At 41.3% G+C, this 16,068-nt stretch overlaps 1 protein-coding gene across 3 annotated transcripts in view; it reads left to right on the forward strand.

The window, feature by feature from the left end:
- raph1a (Ras association (RalGDS/AF-6) and pleckstrin homology domains 1a) overlaps positions 1-16,068 on the forward strand; it is a 74,255-nt gene that overhangs the window by 19,087 nt on the left and 39,100 nt on the right. For all 3 annotated transcript variants that reach the window (XM_079661687.1, XM_079661689.1, XM_079661688.1), the window contains exon 2: positions 3,146-3,208. The gene's annotated coding sequence lies outside the window, so the exon portion shown is untranslated. The remainder of the gene's footprint in view (positions 1-3,145; positions 3,209-16,068) is intronic.

A 16,068-nucleotide genomic window follows, 5' to 3' on the forward strand; every position in this document is an offset into this window, starting at 1 on the left:
AACAATGTCTTCAATTAAATGTTAGCCAATTCTTCCGATCATTTGTTGTGGAAACTCGCATCATGGCATTAGAAACATTATTAACTGCAGAAAGTAGATTTCCAACTCTCATTATGATGGAGAGGTGAAGCCATTGTTTTCAATCTGTGATTTTAAAGCCTCTGTTTTGGCAGGTCATGTTGTTTCATAATACCCTTTAATGCTCCGGTTAGGCAACAGAAGAGTATTAAATCAGTTGGAGGGAGAGCTGAGCTTCAGTAATAAAAAGCCTCAGAAAAACATTTTGATATTCAACAGAAAACAATGACCTCAAGACTATAAAAGATATTTAGCTAACTCAAAATCAACTACATGAATGTGTAGGTTGGAGATAGCCAAGTATTGATTGTGTGACCATCTATGTTTCTATGTTTCATGTTGTCTGTAGATGTTGAATTGCTCTTTTTGCTGCACTTTTAGTGTACAGTTTTGCTGTCCTGCTGCTGTGTTTATTGTGTTTATTGTATTTTGTTACTCTGGCACAGCAATTTCCTTCGAGATAAATAAAGTCTTATCTTATTGCTTATATAATCAACCATTTTTTACTGGAAACTGGCAAAAAATAAATTGATAAAATGGGGAAACTTGAGCAATAAAATGACTAACAGAGCACTTATATACTAACAAAGGACTTATATACTAACAGAGCACTGGCTTATCTAAAGCCAGTTGAGTAGCACTTGAAATGTTTTGGCTCTGATGTACTTATATGATTCTGATTTCTTCAAGTTTGTATCTTCTTGGTCGAATGCACTTATTGTAAGTCGCTTTGGATAAAAGCCTCAGCTAAATGTAATGTAAGATGCATGAGGTCCTATTTCTTGGATATATAGATATGGCAACCACACAAATTGTTTGATTATTTAAAATACAAGTCAACCAATAAGGAAAAACACATCTCCAACATCAATCGACTAATACATCAATACCAATTGTTTGCATCATCTTTTTAGACAAATATGCCAAACGTTCTCTGGTTTCAACTTCTCAAAACTGAGGATTACCTCTTCTTTTCCTTTTAATGATTGTCAGCTGGAGCTTTATAACGAATTGTATATCGTTTTTAGAATCAAATCAAGTGTGATGCCTTGGTTTAAATGCAGCTTGTACAAGGGGCAAAATAAAGCTACAATGGGTCTTTAATCATCATTCTCAATTGTTTACCAAATAATAGCTAGTGCACTTTATTAGCTTTCTTTTGTTGGTGTTTTAAAGGCCAACGCAGAGGTACAAGCTGTTCGCTATGAATCCTGGTAGACAATGAACAATCCCAAACAGACAAATAAACTGTTACAGGAAAGACGATCCACCAGATCGTCGGAAAACTGAATCAAAGACACTCATTAAGAGACACTAACCACAACTTAATGATATTTTTAGCAGTAGCAGTGTGATGAACCCACAATCAAAGACATCCAGCACACTGATCCTCCTCAGAGTTATTTACAGAGGGCAGATGGTCAACCACGAGCTGTTTTGACACAGTTATTAGCTAATACTTCTTTACCCTTTCTTGTGGTTGCAACACAGTGGGATGAGGAACTATTTTAAATGACACATCAGATTTTAATTCCTGGAATGAGTTGCATGTCACAACCACATGTGTCCATCTGGATGTTACCACACGAAGGAAGGAAGGATGCATAAAGTACAAAAGTTCATGGAAAGGGAACTCCGACATATGGTTTCAGTTAAACATTATGTTGCTATGGCAATCTTCACTAACACGGTTCCAAGTTTTTACGAAGATTTTTCGATCCACTATTTTGATTATCCTTCTTATTCGAAGAAACCCTCATTATCTACAGAATCTGTACTGCTTTTTTGGCACAGTTTTTTATTTATTTGATATTATTATGTTTTAATGACCAATTTTGTGCCAGCTAGCAATTTTTATTACATTTGTTGTGTTTTATCCAGTACCGTTTTCCAGTAGAAACCTTCATTGGCCTTCCCCTGTCTTCAACTAGCAGTGTGTTAAGCTTGGATAACTGTGCGCTTACAGCTAAGAGCCATTCTTTGTACCATGTATAATCTTTCCATTACCTAGTACAGACCTCCAGGCGAACCAGTGGACACTTTTTATTTAGTAATAGCTTCTGGATGACAATGGCACAAGTCATGAGCTACATCAGGTATTTTGATGAGATTTGTTGGCAATAACAAATTACATCGGCATTTTGCAGACACATTTCCAGGTTCAGGACGCAGGCTAGATACGGTAGAGGTTCTTGTTTTTATCCAAAGACTGGGAATTCAATGAGTAGCCTTGACGAACTGACGTTCTGCAATGGTAGAGCGCAGATAATCATGCTTTGGTCCCAACAACGGTGTTCTTGTTGTTTCAACCATCAGCTACTGATCATATGAGAGCAGCTAATGATCTTAGGCAAGCAAGGATTGGAGTGTCTCGTTTTGCTTTGTGCATGTGACATGTTGGGGTTTGGTATTTTCATGACATGGTTAGTTTGTGAAACACATCCATTCATTCTACTCCCTTTGCGTGTGTACGATTCCCGATAAAGGTCAGACATGACTACTGGATGACATGGTAAGCTTTGAAGTGTGTACAATGTCACCAATTGAATCTGATGCGGGAAAATAAGCAAGGAAAATAAAAATGAAGGGAAAGGATTCAGAGAGCGGATGTAAAGGAGAGCAGTGGGTCGAGAGGGAGTGTATTTAAGTTGTTGCCTGTCAGTTATTTTTAGGTCACACATATCCAGCCGGCTCAGCATGATAGAAACACACACACTAGTGCCACCTGCTGACAGGACATTTGGTGTGTATACAGCTGCTAGGTGTGTGTGGTTGTAGATTTGGTCTTTGATGGGGCTAGGCTACCAGTTAGCTAGCTGAACCCACAACGATGACACACACAAAAACAAACATGCATTTTTCCAAAGATGACGAAGTGTTTATCAAAAAACCATGACTGATTACAATCCGGAAATATTTACCCATCAGCCTAACCAAAGCAACATATAAAGTGTGATTTTCACATCACACTCTAAGAAGCAAGGACCAAGTTCGCTTGCTTCCCTGTCTGTCAAAAGGAAATTTGATCTTGTAAAATAATACAAATTCTCTCTCTGTGTCTCTGCAGGGTGATTGAATTCCTCCACTCTGCCGTGTTGGAGCGGGACTGAGCAGTGTTAGCCGACCAAAGGTAAACAACATGAAAACCACTCTTCTTTTCCAGATATCTCACTGTCATATATGGAAAGCTACACTATGATCTGTTTACATGTGCTTCTCTGAACTTGATTGTATGATAGTGTTCAATTGAGTGTGCAGTACGATTCTATTCACATGCCTGGATGGTTCGTGGTCTGTCACCCTACATAATCAAAAAGTATGTGGACTTTTTTTGGTTCTTCTTGCCTTGGGCTGCTGATGTTGGTTTTGGGCTCGGCACCTCAAGGAAATATATTGGCGCTTTCTCAAGCCATCGTCCTTTTGGCTAGTCTGAACGAGTGAAATTGAAACTGCTGGTTTTCTATTTAGTCTGGTTTTCGGTTTCACAGTGCCATATTAAAGCAAACCAACACAAAAAAAGATTGCCAAAGGATTGCTGTGTAGAAGCGCTGAAATCTGCCACTTCAATGCAAAGAATCTGTACTTTGAAATATTGCTTTTACTGTACACAAATCTGTTTAGTCTTATTTCAAAATGACTTTATAAATGTCACTATTTGTTGGCTTTCTTTAGTATATTACGCATGTTCGACTTCAATCTTTTGCTGAAGTCCCACCCTATCCTTTCCTTCTTATATTATCCTCTCCTTTACCTGTGTCCAGCTCAACCGAGGCCCACACATGCATTTTCACTTCCTGTAATTGGGTTGGCTTATGTTCTTACTGCAATCGAACCGGAATACCGTAGGTTTCTCTTTGAAATGGTCAAGGATCGCCTCTTACAAACGGTCTCTGGTTAATACTGAGTTCTCAATTGTCCAAACAAACCTGACCAGGGGTGGAATCAAACCAGAGTTTTTATTTGAACTTACTAATGATGCAATATACAACTAACACAGAGGGCAAACTTTGGCCAAGGCCGTTTCAATAAGAGTAGAATAATGCTTTTTCTCCCCCTTCAATCTACTGGGTTCTTCCTCGGACCTTGCTACAACCTTTCACCTAGTAGGGATGCCAGCGATTATTCGAATATTCGTTACAGTCTCCATAATCTAAAATTATTTTTCAAATTCGATTTTATTTATATATTTTTTTATTATTATTTATGTTTATTTATTTTTTCTGGCATAGTTTCAACCAAAATAAAGACTAATGCTAATAATAGTATTAATAATTGTAAATGGCCATTGGTCACATCGCCAGTTTGTTTTACTGTAAACTTGGAGGAAGCCCTTCACTGCTACACACCGCCCCCGCCCCCCCCCCCCCCCCCCCTCCTCTCCGTCACACGTGCGATTGATTTATTGGAGTGAGAACACAACTAAAGATGAACAAAGGAAAGCAGGGTTCCTCGTGGAACTATTTCAAACTGACAAGTGCAAATGAGGTCAAATGCAAGAGTTTTTTTTTTTCTCTCCTGCGGGTGGGGGGGGGGTTCGAATAATCGATTATTATTCGCCAGGGCTGTCCGATTTTCGATTTTGATCATGGTCAGTTTCTGGCATCCCTGTCACCTAGTTCCAGGAAAATCGCAGTATCGTTTTTTCATTAACCCTGCTGACAAACAGAAAACATAACCTCATCGGCAGAATTATTTATATTTAAGATAACATTGTGATTCCAACTTTGTACCTGTAGTTTGGGGTACCGTTGCCCTTTTTTAACATCACAATGACCTGTGAACATGGTCAGCTGTATATAGAAATAGTTTTCCCAGTTTGTTGTGACAGAACTTGAAACCTTGCCTGACCTCCACCCCATCCAACCCCTGTAGGATGAACTTAATCCCTGGTCTAAAGCTATGCCTCATCACCCGACATTGGTGGGCTGACGCGCTAATCCTGTTGTGGCTAAGGTTAAAACATCTGATGGAAAGCCCTAAACTAGAAGAGTGGAGCATTAATACCCATCATTTTGGAATGAGAAGTCCAACAACCATTTTAAGTTTGGCTATAACGTTTACTTTTCCATATTTTTTGGGCCATATAGTTAATTTGGTTCCAAAATGTTATGTTTGCTAGTGTTACTACCTCTACTTCTTGACCACGTCTGAGTCATCCTGTTTCCCTTCTTGGCTGTAACGTTATATAATCTGGTCTTTGGCGTCTGGAAAGTTTTAGCTGACATCTGGTTCAGACATACTGTAGAACACTTGTTATTATCTCAGTGCTCATATTTGAGGCATACCGAAAGTACAGCATATCTAGCGTCCTGTACATCACTTTTTCCTGTTTGGTCTGTACGAAAAAACCAGGCCAGCAGCACTCAACTGATGGTTAGACAGCTATGTGGAGGTTTCCAAAATAAATGTTCTCGAAGTGATTTTATGACAATTAATCATTCCCAGGCTCTTATGGGCTTTTGTGTTCTTCACGCTCGTGTTGCTCTCCGTTGAAATGGGTGGAAAACTAAATGTCTTGTGGCACGAGGCTCCAATGTTTACCCACAGCCAACTCTCGAGAGTCAGGATCATAAATCTGAGTTCAGCTCAAACTAATTCCTCGAAACTTAAGAAACACTCATTTTATTATACAACCTAAATGGGTTTAGTGGAATATAAATAGTGGAATGTCAGATGATACTCTTTGTTTGTTCCCATTTTTTTTCTGTTCAGTCTTCTAAAAAGAGACTTTAGTAATGTAGTTTTAGCCAAATAAAACTGTTCAAATGTGTTCATAAAGTCATTGTAAGTGTTTGACATCTAGTCTCTTCTAGCTTCATCTTAACAATGCAAACATCAATGTAGTTGCAAACACATTTAGTCATAGTTTCTGTCCAGCAGAGCCTGAAACATCAGCAGAACTCACAAATGTATAGATATAAAAACAAGATATATGGACACAGTGTAAAACATGGCCCAAACAGGCTACTCGTGTACAATTTGGGAAATTGGATTTGGGTACACAAATATGATTCCTGTTACGATTGCTAAAAAAAGGTTTTCTTACAACTATTTCCAAGGTAATGAATGGACTTTCAGCTCGACCATGATCGACTTTTGTGCATTTGTTTCAGCCACATACCGTGTGACAATATCTTCATATTTGTATAAACACTGTTTGTGAAGAAGGAGAACATTTGGTAAAGGTTTGGCAACACTGTGCTGGGAATTTTGGTTTTCTGTGAAGATCCAAGCATGTGTTCAGAATTTTAAAGAGTGTGTGTATATGTGTGTGTGGGATACTGCCCTGTTATCATTAGGTTTTGGAGTGAGTTTAGCTGCAGTACTGATGATCATATCAAACTGATGTGTGTGTGTGTACATATAAATATCCACTGTGCGTGGTTGTGGGCTTTCTGAAGGAGTGGCTTGGGCTCCCGCTGTTTTAGTTTGGCCCGATATAGCAATGTAAAAATATATACTCTAGAGAGATGTGTTATCATCATAGAATTCAATGAGACTGAAGCTGAGGGCATAAGGATTATATCAGAAACGCCTCAGCAAAGTTCACCCACATGTAGAGTATGACCTCCTAAATTAGGGGGTGCTGAAGCTTGGAGACTTCTTTCAGGAGTCGTTTGGGCTCTTTTGTGACCTAAATATCTTGTGCCAGTGATAATATTGTAAAAAATTCAGTTAGCTTTGGTGAGTTGACATAGTTGTCTCGAGAAAACTCCTCTGCACCATGTATTCAATTATCAAATGTGTTTTCAGACCTGTTTAGTGGAGCAGTTTATATTCTTACAGAGGAGGTGAAATAAATGTGGAAGGAGCAACACCGCTAATAAGCTATGATAGCTTCCGCCATTTTGGATTCTCTGGCTCTCTGTTCCCTCAAAGGTCAGCCCTGTCAAGATAGCTTACCATTTGTTAATACAGCACATTTGCATTTGGAAGTTCACCGAAGATGAACTTGACCTGAAAAATTCAAGTTGATTTACTCTGCTGAAGCTGTAGATCCACTGATTGTGGCCATTTCATTGAAATCTGATTATTACGGGAAACTTTGCCATTTGTAAATGTTTGTGTAACAATGCATTTAGGTCAAAACACAAGGCTGACTGTAATGTAAATCGCTGAAAATGTCTTGCTAACCATAAACTCTTTATATTCTGACGACAACTTTACTCATCTGCTGGCCCCTTCCTCAGGCTAGACACTTTGGCCCCAGTAATGGTGGTCAGGGTCTGAGAATAGCAAAGATTTGCTGCTGTCCATCATGTGGCACATATAGATCTGTCACCTCAACGTCCGGCCTGTTTGCGTCTGGTGGGGAAATGTTTAGTGCCACATGAGGTGGAGAGACTCTGCCAGACCATATTTAACCTTGTTGAAACATCCATGGTAAATCCATTCAGTTACAGTAGATCCAACTTCCTGCCGTCTCGTGTTTGTTTCTTTTGGTGCAAAAATAGAACTCATTTGTTCTTTCCCTACATCTGGTGTGTGTGTGTGTGTGTGTGTGTGTGTGTGTGTGTGTGTGTGTGTGTGTGTGTGTGTGTGTGTGTGTGTCACCTTACACAGCAGCAGCTGAGGACCCCCGGGATGCGGTGGGTTCAGCCTCGAGGCTCAAACACACGTCATTTGGGCCTCATCACATGCACACATACATTAGTGTGTGGGTATCTCGTTGCTCATAAAAGTGCATGTGCTTATGACTCATTGTGCACTTAAAAAAAAAATAATAGAGGAAAAGAAATATCAAAACATTGTGCGACGTAGCCCAAATAAAATGCAGAACACTACAAACAGATGGGGATAAAACAAATGTGCTTTTGAAGAGAAACGCACTGAAGCACAGACTAAAGACTCACGATATACACCAGGTCGCAGGGCAGGTTTAAAATATGGAGTAAGATCCAGCACAGTGTTGGTTAGCAGAGTAAAATAACAGTTTGTTTTCACCTCCCAATCTCTCTCTGTGTTAATCTCCCTTCCTTGTATTGAGAGATGGAGGCAGATGTCGATATGAGGCAGGGAAACCAAAAGGAAATGATGTAATCCCTCGTGAGGTCTCGGGGGAAGTGATATCATTGTTGCTGGATCGGCAGGCGGCTCCTCGCTCGTCATCTGCTTCCTCTGCCTCCCTTTCGTTATTCTTCCTACATTTCTGTTCAGACATGGAGGGTAAAAGTAAAATCTGCTGCAAGTAGATCAAAGCTGCAACAGTTTCACAACGTTATTGCTTAAGACTCGGTATCTGGGTCTTAGTGAAGGTTAGGAACATGTAGTCTGGGTTAGAGGGCTTGTTTTCTAGCTTACGTTTAAAGAGGACCTGCTTTTTGGATTTCCACTTTCCTGTAGTGTGTTCTATAGATTTGTGTGCATGCAAATGGTCTGCAAAGGCAATAATCCCAAAGTTCCCCCCAGAGGGAGTTTCTCTCCCATACACTTTATTTACTTCCAGAACATTGTGACATCACTATGTAACACTTAGCTCCGCCGCCCGCCTACGAACACACCGCAAAGACTTCAGTCGACGATTGGCAATAACTGTCATTACCAGCAGGCAGCGGTAGTGTGTATTCGTCATTCAAAAGAGGCAACAGCCAATCAGAGTGATTTCTTTGGCCGATACAACATGTTGAATCGCCTGCGGGAGGTGTGAAAATGTGCTGTAAAGCAACGACGGTGCGGGACACACCAACCTGAGTAGGACGGCCTCTGACTCCCAAAATCGGGCAGGTGTGTCAGGGCCTTAAGGGGCGGGACATCTCTGAGTGGTTGACCAATCACAACAGAGCCGGCCAGCTAACCAATTAGAGCAGACTGAGCTCTGGTTTCAGACAGAGGGTGAAAAGAGGTGCTGCAGCACAGGCAGTATGAGGAAAATAAAGAGATTCTTGAACATTACATACTGATATACACCTGAACATCAGCAGAATATGGCCCCTTTAACAAGTTTGGTGCCTAAACTGATTTCCAGACGAGCGAAGGACATGAGCAAAGCAAAGAGAACAACATACATGTGTCCTGTATTAAAGAGGACCAGCACGCATAAAACAGCTTCCTACAGAATCACTGTCTGACTTGGCCGCCATTCAGGCCTCTCTCTCACACACACACACACACACACACACACACACACACACACACACCCGCCCCTTTTATTGATGTCACAGTGTGAATCTTCAGGCTAATTATGTACCCTGGCGAGACACAAACAACACACACAAACAGAGGCACTGTGTGTATCTAGCTGAGCGTTAAGGATGACATTAAAACTTGAAGTCTGTGAGGAAATGAAATGAAACTTTGACTCCATTACTTTGGGATTTCCTTCATTATCAGGAAATATGATTATGGACAGTTGATACAAAGAGTTGAAAAAAGCAATTAATAAGTATCTAATTATTTAACTTTAACTATTGAACTAAAAAGTATAAGTCAGTAGTTGTGTGTGTGTGTGTGTGTGTGTGTGTGTGTGTGTGTGTGTGTGTGTGTGTGTGTGTGTGTGTGTGTGTGTGTGTGTGTGTGTGTGTGTGTGTGTGTGTGTGTGTGTGTGTGTGTGTGTGTGTGTGTGTGTGTGTGTGTGTGTGTGTGTGTGTGTGTGTGTGTGTGTGTGTGTGTGTGTGTGTGTGTGTGTGTGTGTGTGTGTGTGTGTGTGTGTGTGTGTGTGTGTGTGTGTGTGTGTGTGTGTGTGCGATGTCCTGATATAGAGCCGTGGGAACGGGCCACATTGAATGAGGGAACTTTAAAGCCTTCTCTGTTGTCGTTGTGTTGTGGCCCAGTGAGGCTCTGTGGGAAACTGGGAGCTGCCCAGTACAAAAGTGTTGCTCAAAGGCACTGAGGCAGCAGCTGTTAGTGCTGAGTTCAGAGGGAGGAGGAACCGATGGCAACACTGCAGCTTTCTTATAACTACGTCTAACTCTATTTTCCTTTTCTCTTATCTCCTCTTTACTTTCCTTTTGTCTATTTCTTCCTCTCCTTTCCTCTCAACTCGTCTCCTCTTTACTTACCTTTCGTCTATTCTTCTTCTCCTTTCCTCTCAACTCGTCTCCTCTTTACTTTCCTTTTGTCTATTCATCCTCTCCTTTCCTCTCAACTCGTCTCCTCTTTACTTTCCTTTGGTCTATTCTTCCTCTCCTTTCCCCTCAACTCGTCTCCTCTTTACTTTCCTTTGGTCTATTCTTCCTCTCCTTTCCCCTCAACTCGTCTCCTCTTTACTTACCTTTCGTCTATTCTTCTTCTCCTTTCCTCTCAACTCGTCTCCTCTTTACTTTCCTTTTGTCTATTCTTCCTCTCCTTTCCTCTCAACTCGTCTCCTCTTTACTTTCCTTTTGTCTATTCTTCCTCTCCTTTCCTCTCAACTTGTCTCTTCTTTACTTTCCTTTTGTCCATCTTTCCTCTCCCTTCCCCTCCACTTGTCTCCTCTTTTTGGTGTCCTCTTATCTCCTCTCATCTCCTCTTTCTTTATCTCCCCTTGTCTCGTCTAGTGTCTTTTCGTATCTTTTTTCTTCGATTGTGTCCTTTTTCTGTTTTACTTTTCTCCTCAAGTCTACTCTCCTCTTCTCTTATCCTCTTGTCTCCTCAACTCTTTTTGTACGTCTCCTTTCTCTTCTACCCTTGTCTCCTCTGTCCTCTCCACTTGTACCCTTTTGTCTTTTCTTTCCTTTGCAATAGTGCCATTTTGTCTCCTTGTCTTGTCTTATCTCGTCTTGTCTCACCAACTGTGTCACACCGCAGAACTTTTCCCACTTTAGTTCCGAAATGTCGCGTTCACACCAAAAAGAGCCGGAACTAAAATTTGTTCATCAACCTTTTTTACCCCCTTTCCTGTCCCTGCTAGAGAGCAGGGACTTTCGTGGGAGAAAAAGGTTCCTGTGTCTGATTGGCTGGGTGGATTGCAAACCACGCCCCGTCAAACTCCTAAAAACGTTTGTGATGCCGCCATTTTATTAGCATTATTAGCATTAGCATTAGCCCATCGCAGAAACGCAGAGAGACTAACTTATGTCAACACAAAGTAAAACATGGGAGCGGTGGAGAGGAGGAGGTGTAGGCGTTCTGGCCGTTCACTCGGAAGGCTTCAGTAGAAGCTGCTGGGAGTCCCAGCAGCTTCTACTGAAGCCAGTCCCTAACTCCGGGGACTTCCGGCCGGGGACTTCGGGTAGCAGTATACCCCGTGAAGTTGTTTGCGGCCTGCCAGTAAACCCAAAGCAGAAGAAGAAGAAGTGACGTCAGCGGATTCATTTGCCTAATCCACCCCCAGGAACTGATTCCGGTGTGAACGCGATCTGAACTTAGTTCCTGAGAACTAGAGAGTTCTCAGGAACTAAGTTCGGATGAACCTTTGTGGGAAAAGTACTGCGGTGTGAATGCGCCTATTGTCTCTTATTCTTTTATCTATCCTTCTCTCCTCTTTCCTCTCAACTGATGTTCCCTCACCTCCTCTCATCTTATTTCCTCTCCACTTGGTACTCCTTCGTTGCTACAGAAGTAAAAAACTGCAGTAATACATTTTGTATTTCTTGTCGCCCTCCCTCTGATTAAAAGAAGGGAGATATGAAGTACATGAGCGTTGGGAGAAGGGTGAGTCAGAGAGTAAAGAGTGGGAGGTAAAAAAACAATAATAGACAAGAAGGAAGAAGAAGGGAAGGAGATAAAGTGAGAGAAAACCTGAGGAGGGAAGGATGGGAGGATGATTGCATGGTTTCAGGGGACAGACAGGAGGAGTGTGGATGCAGCAGCAAAGTAATTACTGTTTACTTTGGACACACACACACACACACACACACACACACACACACACACACACACACACACACACACACACACACACACACACACTCTCTCTCTCTCTCTCTGCACTTATAGCCCATCACTAGGACATGCTGTCTCAGCGATGTTTGACACAGAACAGTTTCACCGAGTTCAGGTTTCTTTAGACTCTTTCTGGTGATGCATTCAACTTCTGTTGGACACGCAGCTGAAAAAACAGAGATAGCCAAATTGAAGTTAGCATTGCAACGGTTTCCTCGACCATTGGATTTCGGATTATTCCACAAAGAAGTTCATGATACTTGCATTTTGGGTAAAAAGTGATCTCCACAAATGCACACCAGCTTTATCATGAAAGTCAAAAGCTAACGTTATAAACAAACTACATGGTTGCATGCCACAACTAGAGATGTCCCGATCGGATCACGTGATCGGGGATCGGAGCCGATCACGTGATTTTCAAAAGATCGGAATCGGGAGGAAAAAAATCGGGGATCGGGATTTCTTTTTTTTTTTTTAAATACTTTTTTTTAAATGTTGTATTCAATGTTACAAAACAAAAATGACCATGTTCAAGTCTTAAAGTCATCCTGAGGCCTTAGTTTTGGTTTCAAATTACAGAACATAATGTATGTGTTGCTTCTTTGGGGCTTGTTTTCATAGACCTGGTTGCTTATTTCTCTCAAATCTGGCAACAGAGTGGGCAGGGCGCAGTGTCTAATCGTAGCAGTAAGCTAACGAGTACTGATAAGCTTTATTTTGTTTTGATCCAATGCTGCACAACTGAACTGATCCAATGCTGCTGTGAAAGAAAGAAGCTATATCCATGTTGGATAGAATATCCAATTTAAATAAAAAAATAACCTTAAGGGACAACTTGAATGCTTTTTTTGTTTTTTTTCTCTTAATGCATTGCATAAAGATCGAATCTGGAAAAATCGGTATCGGCAAATTGTCAAAATCAAATGATCGGAATCGGATCGGGAGCAAAAAAAGGTGATCGGGACATCCCTAACCACAACCTTTAAGGTTTGACTTTTTAAACAGATTTTCCACAATGAAACAAAAACTACAATTGCTAAATACTTTAAATCATTAAATCTGCAAGCGAAATGTGTTTTCCTCCGGAGGGTGGCTGGCACCCCCCTCAGGGCTAGGGTGAGAAGTTCAGTCATCTGGGAGGGTCTGCAAGTTGGAAGGTTTCAGTAACTTTTGATTTACCGAAAACCTTAAATAGGGCATTCAACCAGAAGTGAAACCGCTCATATCTGCGTTTAAGGAGTTCTGATCTATTCACTCGAGCCTGAACTTCCTCATTGATACAGACATGGAAACTGTGAACCATTCCTGATAAATATCCGCATAAATATCTTGAAGGATGATAAATAATGAATACTCTTCATTGTGGAGCTGAAAAATGCATCAACATTTCATGACAGTTTTCTCAATGCATGTGTTCTGAAGCAGCTCCATCCGAGCAGGAAGTGGAGCTCAGAGAATCAACGGGGAGAGAATGTCCTCCTCCTTTAGATTCCGCCTGCGAAGGGAAGCGCTTCATTTGTTGGCCTGCGTCTGTTGTTGTGCAGCTGTGAGAGTTCTCACAACGCTCCTCCTCTAATCCCAAACCACACACACACACACACACACACACACACACACACAAACCCGCCCTATCCTCCAATCTAAATGACAGACCTTGCTAACCACAGGGATCTAATTGTAGCGCTGTGTGTGTGTGTGTGTGTGTGTGTGTGTGTGTGTGTGTGTGTGTGTGTGTGTGTGTGTGTGTGTGTGTGTGTGTGTGTGTGTGTGTGTGTGTGTGTGTGTGTGTGTGTGTGTGTGTGTGTGTGTGTGTGTGTGTGTGTGTGTGTGTGTGTGTGTGTGTGTGTGTGTGTGTGTGTGTGTGTGTGTGTGTGTGTGTGTGTGTGTGTGTGTGTGTGATGTGTTTTTCAATTCAGTATTTGTATGTGGGTGTGTGACATCTTGCTCTCTAATTGTGTGGGGGGGGGGCTAGCTGTCTCTCCCTAGAGGGGGACAGGGTTGTGGGGGGGCTGGACGACAAAACGGTTACCCAGGAATAGCATGCTCTGCCAGGGGCAATAATCTGGGTTCGCCTGGGTGGAGATCTGGAGGAGGAGGAGGATGAGGAGGAGGAGAAATCTAGAGCATGGGGGAGGAAGGTGGCTGAGTTAAGCAATGGAGGGATTGAGTTGAGGAAAGGAGGGAGGAGGTGTGGAGGAGAGATCTAGGGACCTAACTTCTATTTTTTACTGGATCATAGCAACCATGCTAAACATTATTTATTCATTGTAAATTCCACTTCCGGATTTTTTGCAAGTTTATAAATCCATTACTGAAGTTGTTGGTCTGATCAATTAGAAACATATTTCATCATGAGCAGAGGGAAAACGGTTTGCTACTGGTTGTCAACACAGAGAAGTGTGTGTGTGTGTGTGTGTGTGTGTGTGTGTGTGTGTGTGTGTGTGTGTGTGTGTGTGTGTGTGTGTGTGTGTGTGTGTGTGTGTGTGTGTGTGTGTGTGTGTGTGTGTGTGTGTGTGTGTGTGTGTGTGTGTGTGTGTGTGTGTGTGTGTGTGTGTGTGTGTGTGTGTGTGTGTGTGTGTGTGTGTGTGTGTGTGTGTGTGTGTGTGTGTGTGTGTCATAATTGCTATCATCAATCACAGCAACACTCAATCTTAAAGTGTGTTGACTTGTTCTCAATATAGTTACATAAACTGTGGAACACACACACACACACACACACACACACACACACACTACATGTCTCAATCTCTCATAACCCTTCCCCATGAAGTTCCCACTTCTTGTAATCTCCTGTTATAAATCATGTTTATGGTTATTATGATTCATATTTGAAACTATGCATCAAAACAATGTCTTCCTTTAACGAGTCAAGAAGACGTTTGACATCAGGATTTCTAAAAACAAAGGCAAACATTTTTATGATACAACGTTATTGGCCATTTACACTGAAATTCATTTTGCTTCCCTTTCTGTCCAATACATTTACAAACAGGTTGAATACATTTTCAAACAAAACAGCTTTCATGGACTTAACAAAAACACTTTTAAACTGTAATGACAATTTAACACATTGCTTGAGATCTATTTATTAGCAACCGGAAAACAATGATGAATAATATATGTTCTCTTCATGTTGCTTATGAAGGGCAAAAACTAGCATGGCGTTAACATGTAAGAAATATGCAGAATGACGCAAAGTAAAGACAAAAAGACGTCTAAAAAAATCCACTAGTCTCAGAAGTGAACCTCCCGGGGGAATAAATGCACTCTCTAAACTTCAGGTTCAGGGTGTCCGCGGGGTCTTAAAAAGTATTAAAAATTGATAAATCAATTTAGCAATTTTTTTTCCAAGGTATTACATTTTGTAGCTTGTTTTCAATAAGTATATAAATGGTCCAAAGAGGTTGTATTCTACAGTCTGCCTGAATGTAATCATTGCGTTGGTGTGTAGTGTGATTCTGTGTAGTTTATTTATGGCATCCCGTTGGATTTGACGCCATCTGAACAGGACATCGCACGCTGGGCTGCACGATATTGAAAAAAACTGACATGGCGATATATTTTTTTCCCCTGCGATATATATTGCATTTTTTTAAACTATATTTAACCGAATGAAGGATTTTAGTCACGGACGTCTGGATCATAACTGGTTGACTCATCATACCTTAAGTCATGATCTACATGTCATGATCATGCATGTTGCTTACCCTCCAATAAGGGGGTTCATGTGAATGAAGAAGAGAAGAACCTTTTAGTATCCAAAATAGTTCCAGATGTTGCTTTTCTTTTTGGAAGTAAATCTTCATTCTCGCCGGTATTGTCCTCCTGTGCCTCGCTCATTTTTTAACGGTGTTTTGATGGTCTGAAAACTAGCGGGGCGGGGCCTGCTGTGATCTGATCAAGAATGACTGTGATTGGTGGTTTGCTGTGCGTGCTGAGCCTGCATGTCACTCACTCAAGTACCCCTGACATGAGAGCCGCGCAAGTTTTCCTTTTGTAGCAAGCAGCAAAATAACTGTAACATGACGTGTTTGAGTTAATGTACCTACTTAATATCACACGTCCTAAAAAAAAAAAAGGAAAAAAAGATATATATATATTATAAAAAATGTATAAAATCGCACGTCCCTGCGATGTGAATATCGCGCATTCGCATATCGCGATTATCGCCATGACACGATATATCGT

This window comes from Notothenia rossii (genome assembly GCF_949606895.1).
Source record: "Notothenia rossii genome assembly, chromosome: 2".
In the NCBI taxonomy this organism is placed as follows: Eukaryota; Metazoa; Chordata; class Actinopteri; order Perciformes; family Nototheniidae; genus Notothenia; species Notothenia rossii.